The sequence below is a fragment of the Coregonus lavaretus genome (genome assembly GCF_964263955.1).
Source record: "Coregonus lavaretus genome assembly, chromosome: 40".
Classification (NCBI taxonomy): Eukaryota; Metazoa; Chordata; class Actinopteri; order Salmoniformes; family Salmonidae; genus Coregonus; species Coregonus lavaretus.
Genome location: NC_140027.1, coordinates 5,989,661 through 6,001,793, shown reverse-complemented (window position 1 = coordinate 6,001,793; position 12,133 = coordinate 5,989,661).

Genomic DNA, 12,133 nt, shown 5'->3' with positions numbered 1-12,133 from the left:
TGTTACCGTAGTGTGGCGGTCCAAGCTAAGCTCTCTGCCCCAATCAGATGGGTCATTTAGAAAAACAAACTAATGGACAGGGTGTGTCACCATGACTGTGGTCGTCCTACAACACATCTCAGACCAGTATGCAGTAACTAGCAATGCTATATCAACTGAAGACCGAAACATTCACTTGATCAGCAAGCTGTGCAGGTAACTCTTTTGATCCACCATGACCAGTGTCTCATTCTAGTTAGTCTAGTTAGTCCTTTCTAGCTATATAAACTAGCCCAAGGTTTACAGCTATACGACAAACCAACCCTGTCCATGCTGGGAAAGATCCTACCCTCCCTGGGGCCTTTATCAGCCTCCCTCAGTCTGTCTTCTCCAGAAGGTGGCTGTTCTATTCTAATGTTCTAATCAGCAAGGCAGGGGTAATGGCAGACAGGAGGGGGTGCTCCGTGCCCGGAATAAAGCAGGGATCAAAGGAGGCACGCTCTTCATCACTCACTCACTGGTGATTGGCCTCCACAGAGGGAGGGAGAGCACTCTCAGCTACAGACACCCAGTCAGCCCCAAAACTTTCAGCAGAGAGTTAACAGCTCCACCACAACCAACCCTCTCACACATAGCCCCACTGATGATTAGAGTTGAATTGGAAAAGAGAGGAGAGGCCTGCAATGCACCATGGTAATCAATGGAGCTGTGCTCTGGCTTTGCTCTAGTTTAGTCGGCAACTCTTGACATTGGGGACCATCATTGTGTTGATCCTTTTTAATTTCACTCCAAAGTTTACCTTATTAAAGGGATTATGTGATGCTGTGGGGTTTAAGGATTATTGATATGATTGTTGAACAGAGGGAATGTAAGGTAAAGGTTGGTGGTGACGATGATGATGATGATGATGACGATGACGATGACGATGACGATGATGATGACGATGATGATGATGATGATGATGATGATGATGATGATGATGTTTTAAGCAGGGCTAGTGCTGCTGATGTCAGAACTGGCGATCTTCTTGGGACGGTTGTAGTTCCATGTAGCCTATCTTATGGCATCACGTGATCTAGAGGGACAACATTTTGTCTGTCAATCACCAAAACAACTGTCTTTAGCAGGACTTTTTCATTTACAAGTTCTCTACATAAAATGGCGTATGGCTCCATCTAGTGGCTGTTTTTTTAGAAGAAACAGGAGACAGAAGTTCAATGAACAGTTATCTATTTTTGCCATGAGTTTTACTCATAATAGCTTACATGATATGGCTGTGCAATGTGATTGATGTATGACGCACTCAACAAAAGAAGTTCCCTTACAGGAAATTATAGTTACTATTTTTATTGAATTTTAATTTAATTTGATAGACGACATGACAAATGGATAAAATACATATAATGCAATAGGCTACCCTTGCGTACCTGCTTCTCTCCTATGCATGATCTCTCTGAGTGCAGGAATAAAGAGGGTGTTATATTCTAAATGCCTAACCAATGAAAATTGCTTTCTCTCCATTTTTCTTATCCTCCTGAGAACCAAGGAAAATATTGTTTTTCCTAATCATATTTTTTGTGATTCAATAACTGTTTAGGGTTTTAAAAAAAAGCATCCTACAATTTCCACATTTTAATTTTAATTTTAATTTTTTATTTTACAGCATTTCCACTGTAGTGGACAACAGGATCATTTGAGTACGAAAAGAGACACATTTGGTAGATACAAATTTTTACAGAGTTCTTACAGATTACAGAGTTTTTATGAACTAAGAATACATACATTTTGGGCTGTAGATTGATTATTATCCAAGAATACAGACATTTTGATTATACAATACACATTAATCATTCTTGAATCCTTTTCCTTACATTCCGCAAGGATAGCTTTACTATTAAAGCTTAACACTTTGTTATGTCCATATCCTTTGATTGGTCCCCTTGAATCCTTTCAGTGTTATTTGAACAATGAACATATAACTAATGTGTAACAGATTTATTTTGGATTTTTTCCTTCTGTCAAACTGAATCCAATCTAGCTTTTTCCTTCACTCTTCATTTTGTTCTTAGTATTTTCTTTGTTAGTGGTGAAAGTCCTGGAAGCAATTTCTCTTTTTGGTAATGCAGAGGAACATCTTGCATTTGGTACATCTCATGTACGTCTTGCTCTTGCAGCCCTTATTTCTGCATCTTTCTGCATGCTTGGTATCCATCATCTCAGGCATGTGCATGGCTCCTAGTCTGCGCACAGATGGCTCTGGTTGTGGGATCCTCATTTTAGATGGTGGCTCATACTCATCCTCACTCTCTTCACAGCTGTTTTCCAGTTCCGGACTCTCCAACAGCTCCTCAGCTAGGAGTAGTTTGAAGTCCAGGTACTGATGTGTGTTCTTGGATGGTCTGTGCAGAGCTTTGCTGTCAGACTGGTATTGTATCCAGGAGTTGGTGATGGCAACATCAAAGAAGTGACTGATCACGCGCGATGTCCACTTCTTGGTCCTGCTTGACATACGATAGAAGCTAAGCATGCGATCACAAAGATCTACGCCACCCATGTTATCATTATACTGCTTAATTACTGCTGGTCTTTTAACCTGGACCAGGTGCTTTTCTTTCTGGGACCATCTGGTACAGATGTCTTCTGGGTCTTTCCCATGTACAGTGGATGCCATGAGCACTGGTTTGTTGTCGAACCATTTTGTGATGGCCAGCTCAGGACTCTTTCTGGCCACTGACACTGATGTTCCTCTCCCCTCTTTTTTCAACTGTTTGTCTACTGGCAGCTGGCACAGCTTTGGGACACGGTTCTTCATTATAGTTCCAGTTGCAGGAAGGCCCTTTGCCAGCAATGCATCCAATAGATCTATGGTTGTGAAGTACCTGTCAAAGAATATGTGGCTTCCTGTTGGAACAGATTCAACCATGCGTAGAACTGCTGCAGCTCCAACTCCTAACCTTTGGACTGTAAAGGTATTCTTCCCTTGGTAGACTTCAAAATCAAGCATCAGACCATTTGGGGATGCAAGGACAAAGACCTTTAGGCCAGTAGGGTTTGGCTTGCCGGGAACATATTGCCTGACTGGACAACGGCCTGTGAATGGGATGATTTGCTCATCAATGCAGACCCTTTCTGGCTTTGCAAGGCTGAGACAGCCTTGGCGCACACGATCGAGTATTGGCCTGACTTTCCAAAGAATATCTGCCTTCTTTGTTTCCTCTGTTACAGCCAGGTCATTGACAATCTTGAGGGAATTTCTTATCCTGAAGAATCTATCCCTAGTCATTTTGCTACTTATGACTGGCACTTTAGTTTTGTTGGCCCAAAACATTTTAATTCTGGGATAGCCAAGGCAGGCCATGTGGACTGAAATGCCCAAGAAGATTTTTATTTCTTGTGGCGTGGTGTTCATGCACACTCCTTTGATTTGCAGCTCTCTTTGATTTGTGTATGTTGCCAAATCTTCAAAGACCTTGTTGTCAATGTACTGTGAAAAGTATTCAATTGGACTCCAGTCTGCACGTGTTGTAGGGTCATCTTGACACACAGGAAGCCCAGGTAAGCCCAGGTAACACAGGTGCAAATCTGATATGAAGGAAAAAAGAATAATAAATGATAAGTAATAACAGTTTAAATACTCAATGCAGCTGAATTTAAAATTGTGGAACTGCATCAAACATACATGTTACTCCTGGCCCACAGAGGGCGACGAGTTTCCTGTTCATCCCTGTCTGTATCTGTGTCTGTGTCTGTGTCTGCATCTGTCCCTTCAACTGAGCCTTCTGCATTGTCTTCCTCTTCTTCATCACCGTTTTGTATCACTGGTTGAAATTTATCCTCATCTCTCTCATCACTATTCGGTAAAGAATTCTTTCTGCTTCAGTTCTGTTTCCTACGACAATGTGGAGTCATTATTTACATGAAGATAGTCCTGATGTCCACTATAATTGACATTCATAAAATGGCAAATCTTTCAAAAGATACATAATTTAGTTGCTATCTGAACTAAATATATGATTCCTAACACCTTCATGAACAAGAAAATATATGATTATCATAGTAACAAAACCATAGACAAACAATATTTGACTTACCTCTCATCTTTCCATAAAATGTGCTTGTTCCTATGCCGTCCATTTTGAAAGGAAAGATAGAGGCGGTTCCCGGCCTCCCAGCCAATCAAATGACATATCACTGAAAAGCCCAGGATGTCCTCTGTACAGTACATCAGGAATTAAGAGACTTGCACAAAAGATTCCAAGAAGAGGGATGAAACTCAAATGTTCACTACAGTGGACATAAGTCGCTGATGTCAGAACTGGCGATCTTCTTGGGACGGTTGTAGTTCCATGTAGCCTATCTTATGGCATCACGTGATCTAGAGGGACAACATTTTGTCTGTCAATCACCAAAACAACTGTCTTTAGCAGGACTTTTTCATTTACAAGTTCTCTACATAAAATGGCGTATGGCTCCATCTAGTGGCTGTTTTTTTAGAAGAAACAGGAGACAGAAGTTCAATGAACAGTTATCTATTTTTGCCATGAGTTTTACTCATAATAGCTTACATGATATGGATGTGCAATGTGATTGATGTATGACGCACTCAACAAAAGAAGTTCCCTTACAGGAAATTATAGTTACTATTTTTATTGAATTTTAATTTAATTTGATAGACGACATGACAAATGGATAAAATACATATAATGCAATAGGCTACCCTTGCGTACCTGCTTCTCTCCTACGCATGATCTCTCTGAGTGCAGGAATAAAGAGGGTGTTATATTCTAAATGCCTAACCAATGAAAATTGCTTTCTCTCCATTTTTCTTATCCTCCTGAGAACCAAGGAAAATATTGTTTTTCCCAGTCAGCCCCAAAACTCAGCAAGGCAGGGGTAATGGCAGACAGGAGGGGGTGCTCCATGCCCGGAATAAAGCAGGGATCAAAGGAGGCACGCTCTTCATCACTCACTCACTGGTGATTGGCCTCCACAGAGGGAGGGAGAGCACTCTCAGCTACAGACACCCAGTCAGCCCCAAAACTTTCAGCAGAGAGTTAACAGCTCCACCACAACCAACCCTCTCACACATAGCCCCACTGATGATTAGAGTTGAATTGGAAAAGAGAGGAGAGGCCTGCAATGCACCATGGTAATCAATGGAGCTGTGCTCTGGCTTTGCTCTAGTTTAGTCGGCAACTCTTGACATTGGGGACCATCATTGTGTTGATCCTTTTTAATTTCACTCCAAAGTTTACCTTATTAAAGGGATTATGTGATGCTGTGGGGTTTAAGGATTATTGATATGATTGTTGAACAGAGGGAATGTAAGGTAAAGGTTGGTGGTGACAATGATGATGATGATGATGACGATGACGATGACGATGATGATGATGATGATGATGATGATGATGATGATGATGATGATGTTTTAAGCAGGGCTAGTGCTGCTGATGTCAGAACTGGCGATCTTCTTGGGACGGTTGTAGTTCCATGTAGCCTATCTTATGGCATCACGTGATCTAGAGGGACAACATTTTGTCTGTCAATCACCAAAACAACTGCCTTTAGCAGGACTTTTTCATTTACAAGTTCTCTACATAAAATGGCGTATGGCTCCATCTAGTGGCTGTTTTTTTTAGAAGAAACAGGAGACAGAAGTTCAATGAACAGTTATCTATTTTTGCCATGAGTTTTACTCATAATAGCTTACATGATATGGCTGTGCAATGTGATTGCTGTATGACGCACTCAACAAAATAAGTTCCCTTACAGGAAATTATAGTTACTATTTTTATTGAATTTTAATTTAATTTGATAGACGACATGACAAATGGATAAAATATATATAATGCAATAGGCTACCCTTGCGTACCTGCTTCTCTCCTACGCATGATCTCTCTGAGTGCAGGAATAAAGAGGGTGTTATATTCTAAATGCCTAACCAATGAAAATAGCTTTCTCTCCATTTTTCTTATGGCCAGAATGTGTAGCAAACATAGAATTTAGAATTCCATTTGGATTCCTTGGGACATTCCAACCTATCAGCCGAAGATGTAGCCTAGGCCATAACGTTCTAGAGATTACCTAATATTCTAGAGATGACCCAGGGTCACTGTTACAGTATATAACTGACCATGGCTTGATCTTCTCCTCTCTTTAAAGAAAAAGAGACTGATGTAACTGAGTGAAGATGAACAGATCGTATCCAGTAGCTACTACTGCTACTGTAGCTTATGAAATGTAATGATATCATTTAGAAGTATGGCTATAGGGTCATCAAGACTTGATGAATAAAACCACAAAAGCAGTGTGGTATCTAAAAATATGTTGCTAATTATGCTGTGATGATAAGAATTCCGCTGACGCTGTACTTTGATTATAAAGGTTTATTCCATCAAAGGATTCCAGCGTCAATTTACAGACATCTGCAGATATCTGGAGAATAACCGGACCCAAATCTCTGATATGTTATTCCTCCCCGTCCTTTGTTCAAAACATGGTATTTATCCTATGTAACATAAGATGGGTGGTTTTTGACAGACCAATCACCGGCTTCCGCATATCTCCAAATGTCCTCTATTCCAAGAAGCCTATGTAGTAATGCTTTCCAGATGTTTCAGCAAAGCAGAGTAGAGTTCATCCATTACACCATTTGCAAATGTCAGCAAAATCATAGACCCTCAGACACTACAGCAGCATATTGCATCCATATTTGTTATTGGTTCAATACAGAAAATGTTTTATCATCCCAGACCCAATAAGAAGACAGTGTGTAGGGGCATATTTTGCAAGAATTTTGCTGGGTGGTCTGAGTGGGGAGGGGAGAACTAGCTGTTATTGGCAGAGAGGTTTGGAAGTCTTTCTTATTGGTCTATGACCTAATTTACCACCTGGTGATGTCACCATGGAATGGCCAAATCTCCATCCGACCAAAACAGGCTGAAATTTCAGGCGGCCTTTTTAAATAGCTCTTACACTAAAAGGGCGTTCTCTTCATTTTCACAATTCCGCAGTATTAATCCAACCTCATAGTGTGGAAATATGCATAAAACACAAGAAAATCTAGTTTTTGACTGCATTGGGCATTTCATGTTCTCTTTCCTTTTCTTCTGAAGGCAGCAAAAAACCCTCCTATTGTTGAGCATCTGAAAGAGAGTATAACACATTAACACATTAGCTCGTGGCACAATTCACATAAACAGGCTAACTCTTTGCCCAACAAATGACTTTGGTTTATCTCAATCTTCAAAGCAGTGATTTCCCCTCTTCAGCCTGCCGCTGGGCTGCCAGAGTCTGGCAATCTCTTTCTCTACTTTCACCAGCTTTGTGGCCAGCTCAGTGCTGAGCTGGTCCCAGGCGGTCTTCTCAGACTGCCTCTCTTCCTCCATTATTGCCATCTTGCCCTCCAGCTCAGCCTTGAGCTGCTCAAAGGGAATCCTCTTCACCTGCCAGTGCTCCACTTTGGCCAAATTAGCCTGGATCTCCCTCCTCAGCTGGGTGCAGATAGTCGTGACTGTTTCCCTTTCAGCCAAGTTGTTCTCCAACTCACTCTTCTTCTCCTCCATTTTCCCCGGCTCACTCCTTAGTGGTCGCAGGCGGTCTGCTCCTCCTTCAAAGCTCTGGCCAGCTGAGAGGCCGTGCTCTCCTCACCCTGCAGTCTGGCCTCCATATCTGCCATCTCCCTTTCCAGCTGGGAGGCCCTGGTCTCAGACTCCTCGCTGATCTTAAGTCTGTCTTTCAGAGCTTTCTCCAGCTGGGAGGCCCTGCTCTGCTCAGTTGATGAGATGTCTATTCAAGGCCTCTCTCCATCCACAAGGCCCTGACTTCCACCTCATCCAACTTCCTCTGCCGCTTCTCAATGGTTCTCTGCTGCATGGCCCCACTGAACTAGCTTCTCTTCAGGCTGGCCTTGACGTTCTGCAGCTCCCCAAAAATGTATTTGAACATTTTATCATTGGTTTTCTGCTATAGATACGTTTCAACACAGATCCTAAAAATGATTGTACACGATTGAGAAAAACTGTAAGTAATGAAAGGTATGATGTAACACAGACGATAAACAGATCTTATATAGGTAGCTTATATACCTCTCTTATACAATCTATTGAATTCTAGCTTATAGAATTACATTTTAGTCATTTAGCAGACGCTCTTATCCAGAGCGACTTACAGTTAGTGCATTCATCTCAAGATAGCTAGGTGGGACAACCACATATCACAGGCATAGTAAGTACACTTTTCCTCAATAATGTAGTTATCAGCAAAGTCAGAGTTAGAAGGGAGGGGGGGGGGGGGGGGTCAAGTGCAAGTGTTGGTTCAGGAAAGTTTGAATTATTTATTCAGTACAGTACATTCCTTTGACTCTTTATAATGTATTACATAAAGTTCTGAATTTCTTACACACGTCCACTTGTATTTTCTGGTGCTATGTGTGTCAACTGATCATGATTGAGTTTTGCTATCACCTCCAGATGTGGTTTGATGTCTTTTCAGGACTAGCTGTGCTGTGCACTGGCCATCAGCAGAGGGATGGTTTATGTTTGTTGTAGGAACATAGCGTTTGGTGTGTGTGTCTGCATGTGCCTGCATCGTGCGAGTGAGCATGCGTGAAATGCTGATTATCTTTAAACACATAAGTGATGCAACTGAGGCAACAAAGAGTTCCTATTCCATGAATACGGAGCCTATATGATGATTTTATATTTAATGAGTTTTCTATGTTTAAATATTTCCATCTCATGTGATTGTACTGTAAATTAGGAAATGGTTACATTGTCATTGCAGGCTTTCTCTTATTTTCAGCCTTTCTCTTATACAGAATGCCATCATCATCATCAACAACAACACCACCACCATAATGTGATATTGTAATCATTCCTATCACTTGACTTTGACTGAAGATTCTCTGTTATCCTATCTTGATTAAAAGCGGTCACATTTTTTTATCTTCTCAATCAGCAAAACGTTATCACCCTAAGCTCCATAACTGGGTAACGATTTATAGAAATTCAGGATTGTTTCCTTGTAACCATGTGAAGTTAATATATAGAAGTGCTCCTTTTTCTTCAGTTGACCCGAACCTGCAGATACTACTTGTGACTCACTCTCTAATAAATAAGTCCTCCTCACCTACACTGAGTGAGTTAAAGATGTGCTTTTGAACTATTTTTAATCCTGCTGTTCCAATATCAGACTTTTAATAAATTCTGATTTTTTTCCAGCATTATCCTCTGATTTAGTAGAAGCTCTTATCCAGAGCAACTTACAGTTTGTGAGTGCATACATTTTTCATACTGGCCCCCCGTGGGAATTGAACCCACAACCCTGGCATTGCAAGCGCCATGCTCTACCAACTGAGCTACACAGGAGATTATAATGTTTGTTTGTTTTTTTCAGTCTCAGGAACCCATTTCTCACGGCAATGTTGACCTCACACAAGTTTTCATAATATTGAAATACAGATTTAGTCTTCATAATAGGGACTGCCTCTGACTTGACCCTTCCATACCTAGGCCTTCTATCTATGGCTTGTCTCTGTAACAACACTGGCATGCAGATTGTCCATACATGAAGTGTCACGGATATCAATTTTATTTTCCCCCTTATTGTAGAAACCTTTGATGAGACCAACCTTGAGCAGGACACACCCTCTTGGTAAGTGTTTGAATTTCAATCGGTTAGTATATCGGACATTCATTTGTTGGTTAGGTGATACAGGGACATACGTCTACATCTGCATTGCTTGCTGTTTGGGGTTTTAGACTGGGTTTCATTATAAGCACTTTGTGACATCTGCTGATGTAAAAATGGTTTTATAAATACATTTGATTGATTGATTGATTGATACCAGACATAAAGTGCATGCTACACTGAATGTACAAAACATTAGGAACACCTTCCTAATATTTAGTTGCTCCCCCTTTTGCCCTCAGAACAGCCTCAATTGGTCAGGGCATGTACTCTACAAGGTGTCTAAAGCGTTCCACAGGGATGCTGACCCATGTTGACTCCTATGCTTCCCACAGTTGTGTCAAGTTGGCTGAATGTCCTTTGGGTGGTGGACCATTCTTGAGACACACAGGAAACTGTTGAGCGTAAAAAACCCAGCAGCTTTGCAGTTCTTGACACACTCAAACTGGTGCGCCTGGCACCTACTACCATACCCCGTTCAAAGACACTTAAATATTTTGTCTTGCCCATTCACCCTCTGAATGGCACACATACATAATCCATGTCTCAATTGTCTCAGGGCTTAAAGTTCTTCTTTAACCCGTCTCCTCCCCGTTCATCTACACTGATTGAAGTGGATTTAACAAGTGACATCAATAAGGGATAATAGCTTTCACCTGGATTCACCTGGTCAGTCTGTCATGGAAAGTGTTTTGTAACTTAATTAAGTATTTTTTATTGGGTATTTAATCCTCACAAAATATATATATATATATATAAGTTAGAATACACATTAGATTAGAATTTGTTGTGCCAAACTGGAGGATGGTTTGCCCAATGGTGTATTTAAAAAGGAAGTTCAGTATTTTCCAACTTCATGTTAGATGGTTCCTCAACTTTAAACCACCACTATAAACTTAAGCTAACTTTCTAACTCATCTTCAGTATGTGTTGATTCAAATGTGTATATAACCCAAAATATACATTGTCATGAATAATTAATAATAATAATTGTTGAGGTAACTTATTAATTAAAATCATATATTTATTTAATTTATGGTAACAGGGACTACAGATGAAAATCTGGCACATTTACATACAGTGGGGGAAAAAAGTATTTAGTCAGCCACCAATTGTGCAAGTGCTTGTGACTGCAGGCCGCCCAACAACCTGCCCGCTTGACCCCATCCCCTCCTCCCTTCTCCAGACCATCTCCGGTGACCTTCTCCCCTACCTCACCTCGCTGATCAACTCATCCTTGACCGCTGGCCATGTCCCTTCCGTCTTCAAGAGAGCGAGAGTTGCTCCCCTTCTCAAAAAACCAACACTCGACCCCACTGATGTCAACAACTACAGACCAGTATCCCTTCTTTCTTTTCTTTCCAAAACTATTGAGCGTGCCGTCTTTAGCCAACTCTCTTGCTATCTCTCTCAGAATGACCTTCTTGATCCAAACCAATCAGGTTTCAGGACTGGTCATTCAACTGAGACTGCTCTTCTCTGTGTCACAGAGACTCTCCGCACTGCTAAAGCTAACTCTCTCTCCTCTGCTCTTGTCCTTCTAGATCTGTCTGCTGCCTTTGATACTGTGAACCATCAGATCCTCCTCTCCACCCTCTCCGAAATGGGCATCTCCGGCGCGGCTCACTCCTGGATTGCGTCCTACCTGACCGGTCGCTCCTACCAAGTGGCGTGGCGGGAAGCTGTCTCCGCACCACGTGCTCTCACCACTGGTGTCCCCCAGGGATCGGTTTTGGGCCCTCTCCTTTTCTCCCTATACACCAAGTCACTTGGCTCTGTCATATCCTCACATGGCCTTTCCTATCATTGCTACGCTGACGATACACAACTAATCTTCTCCTTTCCCCCTTCTGATCACCAGGTGGCGAATCGCATCTCTGCATGTCTGGCAGACATATCAGTATGGATGACGGATCACCACCTCAAGCTGAACCCTGGCAAGACGGAGCTGCTCTTCCTCCCCGGGAAGGACTGCCCGTTCCATGATCTCGCCATCACGGTAGACAATTCCGCTGTGTCCCCCTCCCAGAGTGCGAAGAGCCTAGGCGTGACCCTGGACAACACCCTGTCGTTCTCCGCCAACATCAAGGCGGTGACCCGCTCCTGCAGGTTCATGCTCTACAACATTCGGAGAGTGCGACCCTGCCTTACACAGGAAGCGGCGCAGGTCCTGGTCCAGGCACTTGTCATCTCCCGTCTGGACTACTGCAACTCGCTGTTGGCTGGGCTCCCTGCCTGTGCCATTAAACCCCTACAACTCATCCAGAATGCCGCAGCCCGTCTGGTGTTCAACCTTCCCAAGTTCTCTCACGTCACCCCCCTCCTCCGCACACTCCACTGGCTTCCAATTGAAGCTCGCATCCGCTACAAGACCATGGTGCTTGCCTTTGGAGCAGTGAGGGGAACGGCACCCCTGTACCTTCAGGCTCTGATCAGTCCCTACACCCAAACGAGGACATTGCGT